The sequence below is a fragment of the Squalius cephalus genome, assembly GCF_949319135.1.
Source record: "Squalius cephalus genome assembly, chromosome: 4".
NCBI classification, from domain to species: domain Eukaryota; kingdom Metazoa; phylum Chordata; class Actinopteri; order Cypriniformes; family Leuciscidae; genus Squalius; species Squalius cephalus.
The window spans coordinates 45,133,939-45,146,517 of NC_137125.1; the positions used below are offsets into that span (position 1 = coordinate 45,133,939).

Genomic DNA, 12,579 nt, shown 5'->3' on the forward strand with positions numbered 1-12,579 from the left:
GAGGACTGCTACACCAATGAATTATTTTTGTATATTTCACCCTGACTATTAATGGTTTGTGTAAGTTAGCAAACTTGGCATTGCTTAAGAGATGCGGAATGGTGTTGTCATAAATACTGCAAGTTGTCCTCCCTCAGGGGAAAACACTTGACCTCAATAAGATGAGTAAATACCCAGATGGCTGTGTTAAAAAAAAAAAGAAGCATTTCAGCCAGAATGAAGATCCCTTTCATCAATGCACAAACCAGTTTCTAACTGGATGGCACATATTTCTGCATGCACTGATTTCTGGTCTTAAAAATATCTGGTGTAAGCTTGTACCTGCAGGTGTTCACATCTGATTTCCCATGATGACACATTTATGAGACTGTTGTGTGTCCGTTATATGGTTTCCCCTGTGGATCTTGCCTCCTGGGGTTTAATGCATCTACAACATGGTTGAATGTGTCCTCAATTGGACTCTCCCCCATATGACACAGATTTATTGTGGATGACAGTGTGAACAGCAGAAATCACCATAAATTTGACATTTTCAGTTCACGTTCAGTACACTTACAAATATGGAAAGAATTTGGATATGTTATGCATGTTTTTCCCTCACAGGCTAGACTTCAGGCATGAATCACATCAGTCACAAAATAATGTGTCTGCTTTGAGTAAATACCCATCCATATATATATATATATATATATATATATATATATATATATATATATATATATATATATATATATATATATATGGTCATGTGAAGAGCCTCAAAAAATAGCCAATTTAGCTTGCGGTGTGAATGTAGCCATTCATTTGGACCGTGTGTGTGTTGTTAGACTCTTAGGTAGAGTCATTTAACTCACGATGAGTCAGCGTGTCGTCTTTTATAGGTGAAATGAGAGTGTATGAGGAATAACTTATTTATGGCAGATGATGTAAACTAATGGACACTGATGTTGGGGTTTCGGTAGGCTAATGGTTTCTGGACACAAAAGGTTAAAGCAATGTGTAATTTCCGCTACATCAGAAATGTCATAATGTTGCTCTGTCTGGTGATATTAGCGAATGCTTTGCAACAGTGAGAAGAATTGATATTGAAGTAAAGGATAATCAGAGGTGTCTTGCATCGCCCTGAAGGCTTTATTTTGCAATAATGACAGGCTGACTGTTGTGTACATGTATCAAATAAACACATATTGTAATAACTCATTCACTCTTAAATACAAAGGTTCTTCTTTGGAATCGATTGTTTAATGAAGAATGTTTAACATTTTTCAACAAGTTTCCATTGCCCAAAAGGTTCTGTATAGTTGAAAAAAAAAATTTGTTGTTGATTTTTTTTTTTAAATGTTCTTTACACTATAAAATTCTGTTCATTGAAGCTGTTCACTGAAAGGTTCTTTGCGGAATCAAAAATGTTTCTTCTATGGCATCACTGCAACAACAACACAAACAAAACACTTTTGGAACCTTTATTTTTAAAGGGGGGGTGAAATGCTCATTTTCACTCAATCTCCTGTTAATCTTGAGTACCTATAGAGTAGTATTGCATCGTTCATATCTCCAAAAAGTCTTTAGTTTTATTATATTTATAAAAGAAAGATAGGCTGTACCGAGTCTTTCCGGAAAAAAACGAGCGGCTGGAGGCGGGCCGTGTGGGCGGAGCTAGCTGTGCTAACGCGCCGAGCTGGTAACGTTAACAACACACAGATACATTTGTTCAACAGTTTTACTCACCGCCTGCGGTTCCAACGCACGACTGCGGACCTTTATCATTGTGACTGCTCGATCCTTAAGCATTAGACGATCTGCAAATCCGTAGATCTGGGCTTTGTTTATAAAACAATCATCGTCGAAATGCAGGGAAACAGTCTTGCTCAACTCGTTTTTGCCCCGGAAAAACAAACTGCATCCACTATTCCCTTAACGCTGGGTTCTTTGGGAATCTGTGCAGGTTTGTCTTGCCCTGGCAACCAAAAACCCACTTCTTTGGTGACTCTGACTTCCCTAAAGCCGAGCACAGCGCTTTGATGGCGAACTGCTTTCGCTCTCTTGCTCTGGTCTACGAGTGCGCACGCGCCCGCGATCTTACCGGAGAAGTGCCCTTAGGACCCGTATAAGGAAATTCCGTTACATCTGACGTCACACATGCTCATACTCGAAAAAAACTTTCCGAAACTTGTGACAAACCGGAAGGACAATTTTTGGCACAGAAATACTCCTTCAAATGTACAATTTAATTTTTGAAACTTTGTCCATGTTTAGCATGGGAATCCAACTCTTTAACAGTGTAAAAAACTCCCCCTTTAAGAGTGTTGAATAATGTAGAATTATCTCTACCCAAACAAAAAAAAAACTGCTTATTTTTGTTTCCTTTCACCAGGGTCCACTGCAGCCCTTATTGTTGATGAATTGTCATCTCATTTGAGATCGCCTAGTGTTCCTGGCCTTAGCCGTGTGCAGCATTTGTCTTGGTGGTGGCATTTATGGTGCCATGGCCTGTCGGTTTTATATCTCTGTTACACATTTGCAGGCATTCAGTCAGAAAATGAAAAAGAGGCCCATGGTGTTGGTTTCCTCTTCATTATACTCCTTAAAATGTAATGTTAATTAGAAGATGGTTTTCAGCAACCTGAATGGTGGTAGGTTGTTGATTTTAATTAATTTATTCCATATTTTGTTTCCACCAGCTGAAAAAAAGCATGCCTACCTTCACTTCTGCAGGTGTTCTGCGAGCTGCACCAATTATATTTTAGTTGCATGTATGGTAATGAGCCGAGCCAACCGCACTGCCACTCACAACGGTACTGCTTTCCTGGGATACAAGGTGGGCAGAGAGATCTGGCTATATCAGCCACGGGAAAAAATGTCTGTTTGTTTTGAAGATTGTATTTGTGCTTGTGTGGGAGATTGTGTGCTCATACGTTTCTTTCGGTGTTTGACTGAGCTTATGTTCGTGTCCAGGTTTGCTTGTCTGGTTGTGGCAGCTGATATTAGCAGTGTCACACCGTACCTACAGTAATAATTATGCAAATCGCTCGCTGACTCAGATAAGGCACATTTTCCATTTCCATTCTTCAGCATTCACTGGGTACACTGTAACCCTTTTGCATTGAGCTCAGTGGCTTAGGCCACCTGCTTCCTAACTGAAAAACAATTTAGAGCTCAGTTTGTAGAGCTGCATTATGGGAACCAGCTGCTAAGCTTTGATTCACAGCAGATAGAGAGACAGAACAACCGAGGGAAAGACTCTGAGCGAAATGATCCACCATCATTCACAATCTGCACGTTCACTGTATGAAAAGGTGCATAAATTAATAAACGTGCACTTGTTTGAACAGTCTTTAAAGTTGCATAGAATTACAAATGCATAGAATTAAAAATGTTTGGGGTCAGTATTTTTTTTTAAAGAAATAATTATTTCAACAAGGACACATTAAATGGATCAGGACAGGGCTGCAAAATATTTCTATTTTAAGGAATGATAGCTAAAAAAAAAAAAGAACTATATTAGCATCCACACCAACTGATGATAATATTGTTTATAATAAGCACGTGCTGCAGTTCTGCCATCTGCCGCTTTAAATGCTCATCCTCTTTAAAGCAGGACGGATTCTGATTGGCTGTCGATTATCATTTATCAGCTGGAAAAAATCATTCTGAAACTGATAACAATATTGTTCTTCAGAGTCCGCACTACAACCGTAACGATAACGGCATAGTTATTTTAATTTAGAGCGATTTTTAGAACTGTATCTTAATCGTTATAGTTATTTACTCGCTTTTGTTCCAAACCTGTGTGAATTTCTTTCTTCTGCTGAACGCAAAAGAAGATATTTTGAAGAATGTCGGTAACCAAACAGTTGACGGTAGCCATTGACTTCCATAATATATAGATTTTTTTCCATATTAAGGAAGTCAATGGGGCCCATCAACTTTTTGGTTACCCATATTCTTCAAAATAAAAGGGCCTTAAAGCACTTAAAACTGTTTTCAGCATTGATCAAAATAAGAAATGTTTCTTCATATTCATAAATCAGCATATTAGAATGATTTCTGAAGGATCATGTGACAGAAGACTGAGAGTAATGATGCATAGATTATTTTAATTGTAACAATATTTCACAATATTGCTGCTTTTACTGTATTTTAGTTTAAAAAATGCTATATATATATATGTATCTTTTTTTCTCAAAGCTGTTTTTGAACTCAAGAACGTGTCTTATGTAAACACCCCCTTTGGACTAGTTGTTCAGCAACTGAGTAAAAGTAATATGTACTTTTAAACAGACATCCCTAGGATTCAACCACAGAAACAGCAGCCGTACAAGCATCACACCTTATTCTTGTTCCATTCACACACCGGAGGAACTATCACGGCTTCAGAAGAGTCCACGGAGCTTCAAGCTCTTTCGCCAGGCTCTTTCAAAGGAAATCTGTCAAGGGTTATTTTGGGAGATGATGAGAGATACAGTGTTCACCGATCACCGCATCTGGCTCTTATTCATTCTGCTGGCACACGTCTGTCCTGATCTCCGCCGCTTTCACTTTGAACAGCCTCCATCAATCCTTTTACGTTTGCTTGACAGCTGGATTTACTGACAGGAAGAGGAGGAGGAGGTGGTGCTGTTTTGGCTCTCTGCGTTATGGCCGCATGTTTTGAAACTGTAAAACCTAGAGGCATTATGATTTGACAGCTCCCAATGAGTGTCCTATATTTAAATCATGGCATGCGGAATGGAGGATAGGAGAACCGAGCTCATTAAGTGTGATGTTCAGTGTCCTGATGTGTAAGCCTTCTTCCTTTGCGACCAGTAAAATATCTGTCATGGGAAACAAGTATACTAATTAACTAGATTTTTACCTTTTCTGATGAAAATATGAGAGATTCTTACATATACAAAACTCTGGACCATTGGCATTGGGTTGCTATGGGATCTGAGTAATATTTAGTGTGTTGCATGAAAGGTTGTTCTGGGTCATTTATGTTAAGCCTCATTCACACTATTGCTCCCAACTTACAGAAAGTTTGCCTGATTTGGTATGAAAAATAGTCAAATGTACTGCTGATTGTGATTCCAACATATTATCGAACAAAGTTAGTCGATTCAACCTTACAGTTGGACCTCATATGTTAAACAATGACCAATATTTTTCTGTAAAAATAATTGTATTAATTATATAATATATTTTCTTAATAATTTAATTAATTAATTATTTTTTTAATTATAAAATATTTTGGTTGTATGAATTAAGATTTTAAATGGTCACACAATATTTATTTATTTATTTTATTTGTTTGTTTGTTTGTTTGTTTGTTTTGTCTGCTGCTGATAAGCCATTATGCTGCTTGATTATTGCAAACTGGCATTTCTTATCATATTTTTAGTTTTATCATAATCATATAATAATAATCACTTTGTTATTATTCTACTTATTTACCCCATGTGGTTAATGAATTGGACATTGAAAATAGCTTACTTCCATGTTGCGAAATAAGGTGGATACAAACACTTTCTCCTCCAGAATATTAATTTTAGCTGCAAGAAAAGTGATTCTTAGTTGAAATGTTGAAAGATATCTTGCTTTCACTTGCAGTACATTACATTTGAGATCAAAACCATTGGCCAATCTCATAGCCAACAGCAATTCAGAGCAAACAAGGCTGAAATCGAATGCATTTTTCACTAGTTTTATACTTCAACCGAGTAAGATCACATAGAAAACGAATAGCACACCTCTCATGTCCGTAGTGTAAGAGTTATGTGCTGAAGTTTCGTACTTAGTGGTTTGCTCGTGCCTTAGCAGAAGGTTAAAGTAAATAATTCTTGTCTGCAATATCAGCTTTGTGACGTTACCTTCCTTGCATGGGCCGATGAAGTGTCAGGGCTTTGGGTCGTTCGGCTGATATGTGAGGCGATCTAGGCGACGAGAGCCTCTCAGAGTCCATTGCGTTTTCAATCAGCCCTGTCTTTTTTCCGTAGAATAACCTTTGTGCCCAGTGGAAGACTGTTATTTTGAATGGACTACACTCTGTCGTCATGCTTTGTAGCCTCTCTGTAATTTTTCCCCTAGGGTATGAATGTCACAGAGTTTTCTAAAGGTTAAGTGTATGGGGTTTTTTTTGTGCTACCTCAGATGGGAGACGGATAAGCACCACTCAACCTCAGCTCTGGCAGGGTTTAAATATCACCTCGGTTCAAGAAAAACCCCTGGTGTGCTTCTCAGACAGGTTAATAATATAGAAATATGTCCATAAATGGCAGTCCTTCGTCAGCTGTCTCTTCTCACGGGCCCAATTAAGTCATTTCCAGCCCTGTGTCCGATTTTGGCAGGACTAGACGGCCTCCAGCTGGTCTCGAAGCCTGCTTCGAGTGTGGACGGCTGATGGAAACAGTCTGCTCTGGTATTGTGATGTCCGTCAACCTGGACTTGGTTAAATCTGGAGAGAAATCACACCCAATTTAGTGAGTAGTTTAGCGCCAAACCCAATGCAGGTCCTATAAACACGCGTACGTGCACACAAACAAGCAGTCGTGATTCAGAACAGAAGCCTTCATTATCCTCATTACATGCAAGGCTTGCTTTGCTTTTGCCAGTGTCAGCGGCACCGCATGTGTCCTCGAGCGGTGCTGCTTGTGTGAAGCTAATTTCCCCAAATTCGTGTACTGACCCAGAGCGACAGTGCTTGGGTCTTCTAGCTTGCTTAATTTTGCGGTGTCAGCATTGTTTTTTTCGACAGGTTGCGAAATGAAACACGTCGTCTGATTGGTTAAGCTGCCTGCCGGGCGCAATCATCTGATTCCTTATGTTCAAATAGTAAAACTGGAACCGGCGCTGAGTGTCATGGAAACCTAACACAGCCAGGCTGACGGGCAAACCCAAACAGTCGACGTAAACAAACATTCTCTTTTGGCTGGCGGTTTGATATAAACATTAGCATCAAATATCGCATATAAGTGCACTTTTTTTTTAGTACAAATGCATGAATGCTAGCACTCTCACTTTAAAGGGGGGGTGAAATGCTATTTCATGCATACTGAGTTTTTTACACTGGTAAAGAGTTGGATTCCCATGCTAAACATGGACAAAGTTTCAAAAACTAAGTTGTACGTTTGAAGGAGTATTTTTGTTCCAAAAATACTCCTTCCGGTTTGTCACAAGTTTCGGAAAGTTTTTTTCGAGTATGGCTCTGTCTTACGTAAGATTGGGCGAAATTTCCTTATATGGGTCCTAAGGGCACTTCTCCGGTAAGATCGCGGCCACGCGCGCACTCGTAGACTAGAGCAAGAGAGTGAAAGCAGTTCGCCATCAAAGCGCCCTGCCCGGCTTTTGGGAAGTCAATGTCACCAAAGAAGTGGGTTTTTGGTTGCCAGGGCAAGACAACCCTGCACAGATTCCCAAAGAACCCAGCGTTAAGGAACCCGTGGATGGAGTTTGTTTTCCTGAGCATAAACGGAGTTGTGTAAGACTTTTGTTCCCTGCATTTCGACGATGATTGTTTTATAAACAAAGCCCAGATCTACGGATTTGCAGATCGTCTAATGCTAAAGGATCGAGCAGTCACAATGATAAAGGTTCGCGGTCGTGCGTTGGAACCGGACGGTGAGTAAAACTGTTTGTTGAACAAATGTCTCTGTGTGTTGTCACTAGCTTGGCGCGTTAGCACAGCTAAGCTTCGCCCACACGGCCCGCCTCCAGCCGCTCGTTTTTTTCCGGAAAGACTCGGTACAGCCTATCTTTATGTTAAAAATGTAATAAAACAAAATACTTTTTGGAGATATGAAGGATGCAATATTACTCTATAGGTACTCAAGATTAACAGGAGATTGAGTGAAAATGAGCATTTCACCCCCCCTTTAAGCTAAACTTAAAGGGCTGGATGATATGGGGGAAAAATATCATTTTTCTTATAAAAATTGTGATTTTGTGTGTTGGGCTGCACAATTTGTCCAAAATTTGTAAATTATACATCAATATGACTTTATATAGGGCAATAGGAGATTATTTTTGTTGTTGTTATCACTGTTATTAATAAATAAAATGTAATATTTATTAGAATATTCATATATTTATAATAATAATAATAAAAAGAATAATTTTATTTGACTAAACTTTATATAGGGCAATAGGAAAATGTTGTTGTTGTTATTATTAATATTATTAAACAATTTAATAGTTATTAGAAAATATAATATTTATAATGATGATAATAACAATAATGATATATGATTCTATTATTTTATTACTATTATTATGACAATATTATTATTATTATATTATACAATACTATTATTTATAACTTTCTTAATTTCTTCATTTTCAAATGCTTTTATTTAGGTGGAAAACTGCAGGCCATAAAACATCTCATTTCTTGACAATGACCAGTTTATACTTTATTATTATTATTATTATTAAATATTATTAAATAACATAAACAGAATAAGAAATTTTAATTTCTAATTTAATTTTCAATTTGAATATTTCACTGTCAAATAAAAATCAGAGTATATAAGAAAAACAACAATAATAATGATAATTTTATTTTACTGTACAACTGTAAATTTACAATACTAATATTTATGGCTGTCTTAATACTTTTTATTTTATTTTATTGTTTTATGTTAAACCATCAAGCTACATGGAGCCCTGAAAGCTTCTCTTTTGTTGACAACAGCCAGTTTGTAAGCGCTTCGCATTACAAGTATAGGAAGATGGTTGGCACAAGTTGCGTCCCAAATGCTTCTTATAGTATAAGTGAAGCAAACTCACAGCACATGCAGAGATCAGTTTGTGTGGAGTTACTGAGAAACCTGTTAACAGTTACCTCATTGATCCAGACCCTGGAGTGGTCACCGTCAAACCCTCTCCCCCACAAATCCTTGTGTTGTACAGTCTGCGTGGGCTTTACTTTAGAAAAACAGTCCGGATGGAGGGTTGATCCTGTGGAGATAGACGCAATATTTAGTAGCAGCGGGCGGCAATGGGGCTTGTGTTCATTTCAGTTAGGAAGCGAAGGGGAGGGGAAGATGAGGCAGAGAAGTAGGTGTATGTAATCTGTCGTTCTCAATCTTCTCTGCCGGTTAGGATTCCTCCAGAGTTGGTGGAGTGAGAGAGAGAACAAACGGCTAGTTCCCATTGCCCAGTGAGCAAGTCTCCCCCTCCACCACCATCTTTGCTTTGATTTCTTTTTTTCTTCTACATTCGGGGAGCACTGAAGTTGTGAGGCGATGTTATAGCGTGCTGCTCTAAGATAATGCACTTGTGTCGCCCGCTGCTCTTTATTGCACACATTTTGGTTTACTGAGAACATCAAAGACCCTTGAGTTAATAAGTGATGTGTTCAGGAACTTCAAATATTTGCAGAGTGCAAATTTAAAGCAATAGTTCACCCAAAAATGAAAACTCAGAAAAATCAGAGATCCCTGTGCACAAGAAATCATATTTTATTTGAGCTTGCAGTCCGTATTAAAGGGGGGGGTGAAATGCTATTTCATGCATACTGAGTTTTTTACACTGGTAAAGAGTTGGATTCCCATGCTAAACATGGACAAAGTTTCAAAAACTAAGTTGTACGTTTGAAGGAGTATTTTTGTTCCAAAAATACTCCTTCCGGTTTGTCACAAGTTTCGGAAAGTTTTTTTTCGAGTATGGGTATGTGTGACGTCAGATGTAACGGAATTTCCTTATATATGGGTCCTAAGGGCACTTCTCCGGTAAGATCGCGGGCGCGCGCGCACTCGTAGACCAGAGCAAGAGAGTGAAAGCAGTTCGCCATCAAAGCGCCCTGCCCGGCTTTTGGGAAGTCAATGTCACCAAAGAAGTGTGTTTTTGGTTGCCAGGGCAAGACAACCCTGCACAGATTCCCAAAGAACCCAGCATTAAGGAACCCGTGGATGGAGTTTGTTTTCCTGAGCATAAACGGAGTTGTGTAAAGACTGTTGTTCCCTGCATTTCGACGATGATTGTTTTATAAACAAAGCCCAGATCTACGGATTTGCAGATCGTATAATGCTTAGGATCGAGCAGTCGCAATGATAAAGATTCGCGGTCGTGCGTTGGAACCGGACGGTGAGTAAAACTGTTGAACTGAATAAATGTCTCTGTGTGTTGTCACTAGCTCGGCGCGTTAGCACAGCTAAGCTTCGCCCACACGGCCCGCCCCCAGCCGCTCGTTTTTTTCCGGAAAGACTCGGTACAGTCTATCTTTCTGTTATTAATATAATAAAACAAAATACTTTTTGGAGATATGAAGGATGCAATATTACTCTATACTGTAGGTACTCAAGATTAACAGGAGATTGAGTGAAAATGAGCATTTCACCCCCCCTTTAAATGTGATTAGTGGCCGATATTTGGCTTTTTTTTTTAAGTGACCTGTATTGGGTGATATTTTTTTCTGTGTCAGTAGCAGGACTCTTATTATTTTTTTTAATATAAGAAAGGGGCCAGGGGTTTGAGAGTCTTGATTCATTAAATGATCCATCTCATAAAAGTAATTTAATTTAGCTTTTTTTGTGTGTGTTAACTGTTCCTTTAATATTAAATGATGAAAATGAGACAATCTTTGTATGTTTTACCCTTTGGGAACCGTTTTAGCTACACTTCTGCCCACTGAGAAACTCTAACATTTTTATACACCTGTATGCTGTAATATTACTTTTTCTTTAAAAAAAACAACAAACGGTATTACCATGGCCGGCAGCAGTTTTCATCTTTTAAATCACCGTACTGCACTTTCCCTTTATGGTGGTCAAAGAGACACTTTCATTAGAATCATTCATTTGGCTTTTCATGAATAACATGACTTTGAGTTTGAATTTTAGCTTTTAAATTGATTGGCCTCTCAAACACTTGATCCAGCCAATTACCCAGTGCAATGTCCTTCAGTGGGAGCTGGAGCACCTTTCACCCGCTCTGCAGATAAGCTTCAGAGACGAACGGGTTGAAATGAAAGGTAGAATCACCGTGAAGAGTTAGTCACTTATCCACAGGAGGGATTCTGCCGAAGGGTTGTCTGCTTGAGATGGTACTGTAGGTGCCACTGTTGGGAATCTCAGCGAATGAAAAGCTGTCTAGCACGAACAGTCATTTGTTTTTTTTTATTTCTCCCTGGGGTTCCACGTTCATCCCTGCTTTCAGTTTACCAAATAACAAAAAAATGCAACTCGTGCACATTTCGCTCTTTAAAATGTGATGCTTTTTTTTTTTTTCAGTGGCAATGGCAATTCAAACTAGGGAAATTTGTGAGCCGGATGGATTTTTAATGCAAAACATATATGTAACCTATAGTGTATATTTTATAGAAATACTGTACAATAAAATATTTAAACTATTAAAACCGTACAACTAGACAAAATTGTTTTGTTTTGATTTTGTTTGTTTTTTGTTTTGTATTGTGCTGTTTAACAGGTTTTTCTTTCATTTAAAATATGAAAAACCGTGCAACTAGACAAACTAGTTTTGTTTTGTTTTTTGTATTTTGTTTTGTTTGTTTTGTTTTGCATACTTCTACATCATTGTGCTGTTTAACAGGTTTTTTTTCTTTAATTTTAAATATTAAAAACCGTGCAGCTAGACAAACTAGTTTTGTTTTGTTCTGTTTTTTGTTTTGTTTTGCACACTTCTATATAATTGTGCTGTTTAACAGGGTTTTTTTCTTTATTTTAAAATATTAAAACCGTACAACTAGGCAAACTTGTTTTTTTTGTGTGTTTTGATTTGTTTTTGTCTATTATTTTGTCTTGTCTTGTTTTGCATACTTCTACATCAGTGTGATTTTTTTTTTTTTTTTTATAGGCTGGAAAAATCAGAAGTACCAAGACAGCACTTTTTTTTTCTTATTTATCTTCTGATATTCTTAATTTGGCTGACCACCAATTGAACTGACTAACCACGTGGACCTACTCTGAGATCAGCTGCTGCTTTGGGTCCAGTGTGGCCAGTAATGAGCTCAGTGATGGAGGCTGGGTCAAAGTGTTTGAATGTGCGTTGAACCACCAGCTGCAGCTCCAGCACTGAGTCCAGAGTCACATAAGCTTCTTTCCTAGATGTTCCCTCTGTGGAGTAACAACAGCAGGTGCTGACCAGAGGTTGAGTTATAGCTCTGATGTCTGCGCACTTCTTAGAAATTATATACTGCCGTATGATCAAATGCTGCAGAGAAGTCAACACTCGTGTTCTGCTTGGGGTCTGTGGATCCAAAGGTCATTTAAATAGCTCAAAACAACAAAACATATACTGGACAGTAAGATTGATTTTTGATAGATTTTTTTTTTTTATTATTCATGCAGTAAATAAATGTGACAGTAAAGACATTTCTAATGTTACAAAAGATTTCTATTACAAATGTGGTTCTTTTGACCTTTCTATTCATCATCAAATCCTGAAAAAACGTATCATTATTAATCAGCACAACAAATGTTTCTTGAGCACCACATCAGCACAGGATAATGTGTTGTTGATAATTCAACTTTGTCACATTTTGTTTTAGGGAGCATTTACACAACACAGTTTTCAACTAAAAACGGACGATTTTTCATGCGTAAACGCGAACTTTTGAAAACAAGTGCAAATTTTTGAAAACGA

At 38.0% G+C, this 12,579-nt stretch overlaps 1 protein-coding gene across 23 annotated transcripts in view; it reads left to right on the top strand.

Annotated features, from left to right (window-relative positions):
* grip1 (glutamate receptor interacting protein 1) overlaps window positions 1-12,579 on the top strand; it is a 248,060-nt gene that overhangs the window by 150,259 nt on the left and 85,222 nt on the right. The gene's annotated exons all lie outside the window — the stretch shown is intronic.